The sequence below is a fragment of the Physeter macrocephalus genome, chromosome 21 (genome assembly GCF_002837175.3).
Source record: "Physeter macrocephalus isolate SW-GA chromosome 21, ASM283717v5, whole genome shotgun sequence".
NCBI classification, from domain to species: domain Eukaryota; kingdom Metazoa; phylum Chordata; class Mammalia; order Artiodactyla; family Physeteridae; genus Physeter; species Physeter macrocephalus.
Window position 1 is genome coordinate 30768688 of NC_041234.1, and position 11932 is coordinate 30780619.

The 11932-nt window shown below is 39.3% G+C and overlaps 1 pseudogene; it reads left to right on the forward strand.

Moving 5' to 3' along the window:
• The first annotated feature begins 6622 nt into the window (after positions 1–6622).
• Positions 6623–7312, forward strand: LOC102985241 (cleavage and polyadenylation specificity factor subunit 1-like; annotated as a pseudogene).
• Positions 7313–11932: the final 4620 nt, after the last annotated feature.

The following is an 11932-nucleotide window of genomic DNA, read 5'->3' on the forward strand; positions in this document are numbered from 1 at the left end:
AAGTGATTCAGATATATATATATATATATATATATATATATATATATATATATATATATTCTGTTTCAGATTCTTTTCCATTAGGGATTATTACAAGATGTTGAATAGAGTTCCCTGTGCTATACAGTAGGTCCTTGTTGTTTATTTTATATATAGTAGTGTGTATATGTTAATCCCAAACTCCTAATTTATCTCTCCCCCCCTTTCCTCTTTGTTAACCATAAGTTTGTTATCTATGTCTGTGAGTCTTTTTTCTGTTTTATAAATAAGGTCTTGTGTATCTTTTTTTAGATTCCACATATAAGTGGTTTCATATAATATTTGTCTTTCTCTGCCTGACTTACTTCACTTAATATGATAATCTCTAGGTCCATCCATGTTGCTGCAAATGGCATTATTTTATTCTTTTTTATGGCTGAGTAATATTCCATTGTGTGTGTGTGTATACACACATACCACATCCTCTTTATCCATTCATCTGTTGATGGACATTTAGGTTGCTTCCATGTTTTGGCTATTGTAAATAGTAAAGCAGCTTTATCTTTAATTTTGAAATTGTCATTGCAAATCCAGAGTGAAATAGTTACATGCGTACATAGCCATGTAAAGTAGTAAGTGAATGTTTCTGGTATTGTTCTTTATTTGTTCCACATTTTGTTCGAGTCTTTACTATTGTGCCAGGCACTGTGTTAGCCCCTAGGGATACTAGTTTTAAAATAAAATAAGTGGTACAGGCTACTATATATAATATAGATAAACAACAAGGTCCTACTGCATAGCACAGGGAACTATATTCAATATCTTGTAATAACCTATAATGGAAAAGAACATGAAATATATGTATGTATGTATAACTGAATCACTTTGCTATACTCCAGAAACTAACACAACATTGTAAATAAACTACTTCAATTAAAAAATAAAATAAAATACCATGCATAAATAAAATAAAATATCTGGAGTGCCCAAGGAATGCCTGGAATAGTTCTAGAAAAATGGGGCAGAATAAAAGCAAATGTACAGATTTCTCTAGCTCAGGGGATCTATCAAGACAGTAGGTTAAGTCTGAAAATAGAGTGATCTAGGATCATTTGCAATCACCTTGTACTGGACTTCCCTGGTGGTGCAGTGGTTAAGAATCCGTCTGCCAATTCAGGGGACACGGGTTCGAGCCCTGGCCCAGGAAGATCCCACATGCCACAGAGCAACTAAGCCCATGCGCCACAACTACTGAGCCTGCGTGCCACAACTACTGAAGCCCACGCGCCTAGAGCCCATGCTCTGCAACACGAGAAGCCACCACAATGAGAAGCCTGCACACCACAACGAAGAGTAGCCCCCACTCACTGCAACTAGAGAAAGCCTGTGTGCAGCAACGAAGACCCAACGCAGCCAAAAATAAATAAATTAATTAAAAAATAAAAAACAAAAAAACAATCACCTTGTACCTAGAGAGCTGAGTATCAAAATTAACAAATGGTTTCTAGGACATAATGGTAGCTAACCTCATGATTGGAGAAACACTAATGAAAACCACAGTGAGTTACCCTCAGTAAAGCATAAAAATGTTGGTAATATACTTTGTTGACAAAGCTGGAGGTGGGAGGAGTCCTCTCATAAATTGCTGGTGGGAGTGCAATTAGTCAATTGAGGGCAACTTTGCAATAGCAATAAAAATTTCAAATACATGAGACTTTGATCCCAAAATTCCATTTCTAAGAATCTCTCCTTCAGTTATGTTTGCATAGGTGTAAACTATTGTGTGCAGTTGTTTGTAATAATAAAAATGAAAAACGACAAGATCTCCATCAGAAGAGGATTGAGCAAATAAATAATGTAATTTTTAACTTTTATTGAAGTATAGTTGGTTTACAATGTTGTGTTAGTTTCAGGTGTATAGCTGTATAGCACAGTGATTCAGTTATATATATATATATATATATATATTCTTTTTCAGATTCTTTTCCTTTATAGGTTATTATGAAACATTGAGTATAGTTCCTTGTGCTATACAGTAGATCCTTGTTATCTATTTTATATATGCTCTTTATGTACTTATATGTAAAATTCTATGAAAAAAAGGAAGGTGTGGAGCTGTGTACTTTCTCAGTTTTGTGCCATGGAAGTGTATTACCTATTCAATTATGTATCTTAAAAAGTAATATAGAAAAATTTTTGAATAGCCTGTCAAGGATGATATTTAGGTTGTAGAGTGAGTTGGTCAGCTTCCTGCCTTAGTGTCAGCTAAAGAAAGATCCTGTTAGCCTGTGAGCATATACTAGAAATTCTATGTTGTGTAAAAACTCAGTCTTTATAGTTCTCTAATTGGGCCCAGCAGAATTTTTTTTTTTTTTCTGTACGCGGGCCCTCTCCTTCTGTGGCCTCTCCTGTTGCGAAGCACAGACTCCGGACGCGCAGGCTCAGCGGCCATGGCTCACGGGCCCAGTCGCTCCGCGGCATGTGGGATCTTCCCGGACCAGGGCACGAACTCGTGTCCCCTGCATCGGCAGGCGGACCCTCAACCACTGCGCCACCAGGGAAGCCCCCAGCAGAATTTTTGACAGATGGTTTTCATGAGAAATTTTACTTTGTAAAAATCCCATATCAGGTTGCCCTCTATTTGAGAGAAGTCCAATTCTATTTAGATTAGAGCTGCTAAGCTCTAAGGGCACAAATAAGAGAGTTCATTTAGAGAGTGGTTTTGAGGATGTGCAGGTCTCTACTCTGTATTCCATCCAGCTCTGTATTGCCTTCTTTTCCATGCAGCAGTGCAAGCCCACGGAGTAGTGGTGGTGTTTTCTCAGAACCCCTGTGATGCCTTTTCACCTACTACCGTGAGAGCTCCTTGAGGACACAGTCCATGTCCTATACTTCCTTTATATTCAACACAGCAGAGCTTTTCAAACTATTTGTGGTGAAGGACCATTTTCCCCAAAATCCATTGTGTACCAATACTTTTATATAATACAATAAAAATGAATGACTAGAAAAATGAAATCAAAACGAAAGAGAAATACAAGCCCAATTCTTTTCTGATTATATTCAACAGACATAAAATTACTCTGTCAATTTTCTGTTAAGGTTTTGAAACATTTACTCTCAATTTCTTGTCATGGACCAGCAATAAACAGTTGAATACATCATTCTTCTAGTGTTTCCTATTTTGCAGAGTGTTTTCACATCTCTCTCCCGCTTCTACCATAACACCACCTTCGGAATTAAGTGGAGCAGATTTTATCATTCCCATTTGACAGAGGAGGAAGATGAGGCATGCAGATTAAGTGATTTGCCTGGTCTGAAACAGCCCAAATTAGTCTCTGACTCCTATTGCACTTTGCGGCAGCTGCACTAAGAAAGCCCTCCAGTTAAAGAGAGCCTCCCAAGAATTCCACCAATTAGAAAAACTTGCCTTAGGCTTTCCAAAAGACCGCTTGGCGTGATGGTGTGATGGAAAGAACAGAGATTCTGGAATCAGAGAGCTTGTTTGGAATCCAGGCTTGAGCAACAGATTTTACCTCTGAGCCTGACTCCTTATCTCTAAAGTGGGGATAATGATAACTTGTCCACAACGCTGCGCTAAGAACTAAATGGTGAATGTAAATAGCCAGGTACATAGTTCAGAAAGAATGGTTATTATTAAAATCAGGCTCGGTTTAGAAGGGCCCCACTGAAGGACGCGCTCTGTAATCTAATCGCGTGGAAATGTGCGCCATCTACTGGTGGAGTAAAGAACATGGCTCTGAGAAGAGAACGTTGCTCTCTGCTAAGAGTGGGATCAGTAAACTGTGCCCTTCTTGTCTTTCTCTTTTTACTCCTTCCCAATAGTAACAGGTGCCTCTCCTGCCTCACAGTGAAAACAAGGTAGGAAATATGGTCTTCCACCTCTAACTGGTAGTAACAAGGCCGCATCCCCTTTCTGACATGGTATCAGAGGAGGTCAGCTCAACAGACGATTTAAGTAAGATCCAGAGTCCCATCACATAATGTCAAAAATGTCCAGGATAGAAATGAAAATAGCTTGTCATAACAAGAAACAGGAAAATCTCAAATAAGAAAAATCAACCAACAGATACCAAGACCTATGTCACACAGATGTTGGAATTATATGACAAGGATTTTAAAACATTCAACATAAAAGTGCTTCAAAGAGCAGTTCTGAACAGGTTTGAAGTGAATGAAAAAACAAAGTCTCAGCAAAGAAATAGATGACATAAAGGAGAACCAAATGGAAATTTTATCCTTAGTACAGTTTTTTTAATTGAATATAGTTGATTTACAATATTATATTAGTTTCATGTATACAGCATAGTGATTCAGTATTTTTGCAGATTATACTTCATTATAGGCTAGTACAAGATAATGGCTATAACTCCCCGTACTATACAGTATATCCTTGTTGCTTTTCTATTTTATAAATGGTAGTTTGTGTCTGTTAATCCCATACCCCTAATTTGTCACTCCCCTTGTCCCTCTTTCCTTTACTAGCCACAAGTTTGTTTTCTATATCTGTGAGTCTGTTCCTATTTTGCATATACATGCATTTGTATTTTTTTAGATTCCACATATAAGTGATATTATACAGTATTTGTCTTTCTTTGACTTATTTCAGTAAGCATAATATTCTCTAGGTCCATTCACATTGCTGCACATGGCAGAATTTCATTCTTTCTTATGGCTGAGTAATAGTACACGCACGCACACCACATCTTCTTAATCCAATCGTCTGTTCTTGGGCACTTGGGTTGCTTCCATGTCTTGGCTGTTGTAAACAGGGCTGCTATGAACATTGAGGTGCATGTATCCTTTCAAATTAGTATTTTCATTTTTTCCTGGATATATACCCAGGAATGGAATTGCTGGATCATATGGTAGTTCTATTTTTAATTTTTTGAGGAACCTCCATACTGTTTTCCATAGTGGCTACAACAAGTTACATTCCCACCAACAGTATATGAGTTCCCTTTTCTCCATATCTTCTCCGACATTTCTTATTCGTAGACTTTTTGATGATAGCCATTCTGACAGGTGTGAGGTGACATCTCATTGTTGTTTTGATTTGCATTTCTCTAACAATTAGCAATTTTTCATGTGCCTGTTAGCCATCTGTATGTCTTTTTTGGAAAATTTCTATTCAGGTCTTCTGCCCATTTTTTAATTGGATTGTTTGTTTTATATTGAGTTGTATGAGCTATTTGTATATTTTGGATATTAACCCCTTGTCGGCCACATCATTTGCAAATATTTTCTCCCATTCAGTATGTTGTCTTTTTGTTTTGTTGATGGTTTCCTTTGCTGTGCAAGATCTTTTAAGTTTAATTAGGTCCCATTTATTTATTTTTGCTTTATTTCTTTTGTCCTAGGAGACTGATCTAAAAAAATATTGCTATGATTTATGTCAAAGAATGTTCTGCCTATGTTTTCTTCAGGCATTTTATGGTTACCATTCTTACATTTAGGTCTTTAAACCATTTTGAGTTTATTTTTGTATATAATGTGAGCACATGTTCTTGTTGTTTTACACGTAGCTGTCCAGTTTTCCCAGGACCACTTGTTGAAGAGACTGTCTTTTCTCCATTGTATATTCTTGCCTCCTTTGTCATGGATTAGTTGACCATAGGTGTGGTTTTATTTCTGGGATCTCTATTCTGTTCCATCAAGCTATGTGTCTGTTTTTGTGCCAGTACCACACTGTTTTGATTACTGCAGCTTTGTACTATAGTCTGAGGTCTGGGAGGGTTATACCTCCAGATTTGTTCTTTTTTCTCAAGATTGATTTCTCAAAATGTCATGAGTATTTTGATAGGGACTGCCAAATGGAAATTTTAGAACTGGAAAATACAATGACTGAAATTTTCCAAAATTTGGGAAAACACATGAACCTACAGATCCAATGACTGAGCAAATAACAAACAGAATAAACGCAAAGAAATCCACACCAAGATACATCATAATCAAACTTTTGAAAACTAAAGGCAAAGAAAAAATCTTGAAAGCACTGAGTGAGAAATGACATCTTACTTAGGGGGAGGGGAACTATTTGAATGAAGGCATGGTTCTCATCAGAAACCATGGAAGCCAGAATGAAATGGCACAACATTTTTCAAGCGCTAAAAGAATTGAATATATAAAGAACACTTGAAATTGAACAGTAAAATAAAACAAATAATCCAACTAGAAAATGAGCAAAAAACATGAAGAAGCATTTCACTGAAGAGGATAAACAGAAGGAAATAAACATCTAAAAAGATGCTCAATGTCACTAGCATTTAAGGAAATGCAAATTAAGACTATGGTGAGATATCAGTAGACACTTCCTAGAACTGCTAAGCTAAAAAAAAAAACAGTGATAATACTAAATGCTGGCAAGGATGTGGAGAAACTGGATGTTTCATAAATTTCTGGTGGGGATGTAAAATGGTACAGCCACTCTGGAAAACAGTTTAGCATTTTCTTAATAAACTAAACATATACTTAGCATATAACCAAGAACAAGCTCAAGGTGCTATATGAGACGGAACAGAAGAGGCCTGTGACCACCCTGTGTCACTGCAACTGACATCTGGTATCAGCCATCAGCCAGAAGAGCTTCCTGTGGAGCCTGTAGGCCAGCAAGCTGAGGGGCATGGTCTTCATTAGCACCCAACTGTACTTCCACCAGGTAATCAGTGTGAAGCATTTCATCCTGGCCATGGCTGTCCTGAAGAGCATCTCACTGCTATGCTACCAGTAGGACAGCAAGACTCTAAGCCTCAGGTTCTGGGATGACAAGACCCCTCAAGGTGTACAACGTGGACCTCATGGTGGACAATGCTCAGCTGGGCTTCAGCATGTCTGTCCAAGACTGCAAGCTCATGGTCTACCTGTACCTGCTGAAAGCCAAGGAGAGTTCTGGGGGCATATGCCTGCTGCAGTGGGCAGACGTCCACGTGGGCACCCAAGTGAACACGATCTGGAGGACCCCAGGTGGAGGGTCACCTAGGGGCCCAGCAAAAAGTCAGTAGTGTGGGAGAACAAGCATTTCACGTGGTTTGTCACACTGGATAGTGGCATCGGGCTTCAGCAGCTGCTGAAGCTGCAAAACAGGCTGACCACTGTGCTGCCACACCTGCGTTGGCCACAAGTCCTGCAACGGTGGATGCAGCATGTGGACTATGTCCTACAGAACGTGGTGTTGACCTTCCTCGTCCCAGTTCTCAACCGCTGTCTTCACTTCAGAACCGTGGAGCACTGTGAGCTGGCCAAGATCAGCACCATGCCTGGCATTGTCGTGGATGACCTGATTGAGACCTATGGCATCACCACCCACTTCTAGACCCAGGGACGCTGCCACCGTCCCCATGCACTGCTTTCTACCCCCTTTTTGTATAAAACCCGGGGAAATGGGTAAGCAGGGAACGAGTGATACATGCAATAACTTAAATGGATCTCAAGGATGGTGAGTGTAAAAAAGCAATCTCAAAAGGTCACATATTATAGGATTCCATTTACTTCAGATTTTCAAAACGAGAAAATTGTAGAGATGGAGAATAAATTAGTGGTTGCCATGGATGAGGAATAGTGAAGGGAGGGGAGTGACTAGAAAGAAATAGCATGAAGGAGATCTCCATGGTGATGGAACAGTTCTGTATCTTGATTGCAGTGGTGGCTACACAAATCTACACATGTGATAAAAATGGCATAGAAGTATTCACACACTTGTACCACTGTCAATTTCCTGGACTGGATATCATACTATAGTTTGTAACATGTAACTGTAGGGGAAATCTGGGTGAAGTTTACGAAGGACCTCCATAGTATTTTCAAAACTTCCTGTGAATCTATAATTATTTCAAAATTAAAAGTTTTTTAAAGAATGGGAAAAGAGGAATTGTAGACATCGAGTATAGACAATTCTAATGAGGAATTTTGCAGTAAAGGGGAACAGAGAAATCAAGTGGGTAGAGACCAAGGGAAGGTGACTCAACAGAAGACGTTTAAAATTTTTTAATGGGAGCAATAACAGCATGGTTGAAGCTAATGGGAAAGACCCTATAGAAGGAAAAAAAAATATTCTTGAGGGGCAAGAGAGGAGAAAATTGCCAAAAGAGGAGTGGAGGGGTTGGCCTCAGCTAAGAGCAGGGAAATTTCATCCATAGTCATAGGAGAAAGGGTAGAATATATACATAGATTTAGGTAGGGAAGTAGATGCAGTGGTAGAAATTTGTGAGCTTTGTTTTCTGATTGCCTCTGTTTTCTCAGTGAAATTGGAAGCAGGGTCATGAGCTGAGGGTGAGGACGAGTGCGGAGGTGTTAGAGGTTTAAAGGGAGAAGGTATGAAATAGTTGTCTAGGAAACAGGGAGAGTAAATGGACTAGGATAATATTAGGTGATTTCCTGGCAACGTTAAGTGCCCACTTGAGGTTCGTGGTGTTGAATTTAAAGTGAGAGTGTCATTTTGTATTTTTCTCCAGCCATGTTCAGCTCCAGTGATGTGGAGGCAAGAGACTGCAATTAGGTGGAGGAGAAAACTGGAAGAGAGGATTTCAAGGGACTGAGAGGCTAGGGTGTTAGAAGGATCAGGTATTGTGATATTGAAATCACAAAGAATTAAGACAGGATTAACTGCAGAGAGTTACAGTGAGACAAAAACTAAAATATTATATAGCATATATAATATATTTAACATACTCTGTGACAGAAATTCAAAGATGGGGATTTTTAGGGAGGAGAAAGGGAGAATGACTTGAAAATAGCAGTGAGGGACCTCAAGCTGTGGCAATAAAAATAACCACTGCTCGAAAGGGCTGTAAGGTCCTTGGGTAGATCTAGATTTCAGTCAGATTAAGAAGGTGAGGGAAGCATTCAGCAAACCAGGAAAGAATATAGAGGATTTTGTTGAAGACTTTGAGTACTAGTTAAGATGACTATATAATTTATCATCCAATCTGGGATACTTATGAGAATGACAAGTGTTTAACTGGGCAGGATGGTGGCACACCATGTATAAACTGGAATTGTCCTGGGCACACCAGGACTATGATTCTAGAGGACAAAGTGGAAGGATTTCAGGGCTAAGAGATGGGGATAGAACATGAAATATTCAGATAGTGACCAAGGAGTCCCAGGGTTTTTGTGATGACTGACATAAACAAAGTTGAAAGGCATAAAGAGCTTAGTTCTGGTGATACTAAGGCAAATTGTGGTGGCAAGTCTGTGAGTGTTTAGAGGGAGAAATGGGTGGGTGTTCAGGGCCTGCCCTTCCCTCCTACCAATGGAGATACAGAGTCCTGGATACAGGAGTTCTATTCCCAGCCAGACAGCAGCTGGATCCTAAGCCCCACTGAGGAATACCTTGATATTTCTGAAACTCTTTGTGCTTCCAGTATGAATTATTTGGGGAACTGGGACTGGACTGACTGCAGCTAAGGAAATTAATAGACCTAGCTGTGAAAAGGTGAGGATGGGAGAGACAAGGGACTCGGTGGTATTTCCAACAGAAACTACAGGGAAAGACACTAACATTGACAAAAGTAGAAAATACCAAGCTGAATAGGAAAAAATATAGAGTCTACCACTTAGATCTAAAAACCTAACTGCACAAGAACAGAATGGCTAATATGCTGCTGAATTACTCAAGGTCTCTTATTCCTCTTTTCTTTTCTATGTTCATTCCCTAGGTGAGTTCATCTAGTCTCATGGTTTTAATTACCATTAATATGCTGATGACTTCCCTACATATACCAAATGCTGGAGAGGATGTGGCGAAAAGGGAACCTCCTACGCTGTTGGTGGGAATGTAGGTTGGTGCAGCCACTATGGAAAACAGTATGGAGGTTCCTCAGAAACTAAAAATAAAGTTGCCATATGATCCAGCAATCCCACTCCTGGGCATATATCTGGACAAAACTATAATTCAAAGTGATACGTGCACCCCTATGTTCATAGCAGCACTATTTACAATAACCAAGACATGGAAGCCACTTAAATGTCCATTGACAGATGAATGGATGAAGGTGTGGTGGGCTTCCCTGGTGGCGCAGTGGTTGGGGGTCCGCCTGCCGATGCGGGGGACGCTGGTTCGTGCCCCAGTCTGGGAGGATCCTGCATGCCGCGGAGTGGCTGGGCCCGTGAGCCGTGGCTGCTGGGCCTGCGCGTCCGGGGCTTGCACGTCCGGATCCTGTGCTCCGCGATGGGAGAGGCCACAGCAGTGAGAGGCCTGCGTACCGCCAGAAAAAAAAAGTGTGGTATATATAGATACAGTGGAATACTACTCAGTCATAAAAAAAGAATGAAATAATGCCATTTGCAGCAACATGGATACACCTAGAGGTTATCATACTAAGTGAAGTAAGTCAGAAAGACAAAGAGAAATACCATATGATATCACTTGTATGTGGAATCTAAACTATGGCACAAATAAATTTACCTACAAAACAGAAACAGACTCACAGATATAGAGAACAGACTTGTGGTTGCCAAGAGGAATGAGGGGTGGGGAGGATGGATTGGCAGTTTGGGATTAGCAGATGCAAACTACTATATATACATATAACTGAATAACTTTGCTGTAACCAGAAACTAACACAACATTGTAAATCAACTATACTTCAATAAAATAAAAATTTTAAAATATGCTTATAACTTTCAAACTTATCACTCTAGACCTAATATCTCCCGTAAACCTCAGATCATATAACTGCCTTATTGAAATCTCAACTTGGATGTTTAATAGGTGTCTCAAACTTAACATGTTCAACACTGAACCCCTGATTTTTCCTTAAAAATGTGTTCCACCCCCACCATGCCTCATCTCAGCTGATAGAAAACTATCCTTCCAGTTACTCAGGCCAAAATACATCGGCCATAGCTTTAACCCTAATTGTATCCCCAATTCTGTTTGTTTTGTCTCTTTTTCACACCCTGCATCCAATGTATTAGCAAATCCTTTTGGTTCTCTCTTCAAAATGTACCCAGAATTATACACTTCTCAGCTTCTCCACCACTACCTCACTGTTCCTAAACACCATGATCTCTCACCTGGATTACCATAATATTCTCCTGACTGGTCTCCTTGATTCTACTCTTGCCACCCTATATTCTGTTCACAACACAGAAGTCAAAGTGATCCTTTCATAACAAAAATCAAATTATGCTACTCCTGTGTTCAAAACCCTCCAACACCTTCCCCATCTTACTCAAACAAAAATCCATACACCTTATCATGGCATACAAGAAAGGCCCTATGATCTGTTCCCTGCACAACTCTCCTCTAGACACACTAACTTTGTATTGCTGTTTTAGATCTGCCATACTCTTCAACCTCAGGGGCTTTGCACTTGCTGCTCTCTCTGCCTAGAAAGCCCTTCCTCACCCTCACCCTCACCCTCACCCCTACCAGATATCCCCTTGGCAAGCTCCTCACTTCATTTGGGTCTCTAGTCACATGTCTTATCCTTCCCTTCTACCACTCCTTCTAAAATGCCACCTCCTTTGTCATCAATTCCCTTGATTTATTTTTCTTCAAGCACTTTTTACAAGGCTATATATTTTACTCATTTCATTTATTATCACTTCCTCCCACTAGAATGTAAGTTTCATGAAGGCTAGAATTTTGTCTCATTTATCACTACATCTACAGCCCTAACAACAGTGCCTGGTACATAGTAGGTACTCAAAATTTTGATTGAATGGAGACAAAGGTATAAATAATTAAATAGATAGAAATAAATTTTAAATGGTATTATATGTATATATGTTATTTTAAGTAAAATACTGGTTTTAGATTTATTCCTAGATACCTTATAAGTTTTTTTTATATTGCAAATGAGATCCTTCTTTAAAATTACATTTTAACTGCTAATTGCTACCATACAGGAACTCTATTGACATTTATGAGAAATTCTTATATCTAGCAACCTCGTTGAATTCTCTTATTCTAATAGTTTTATAGATC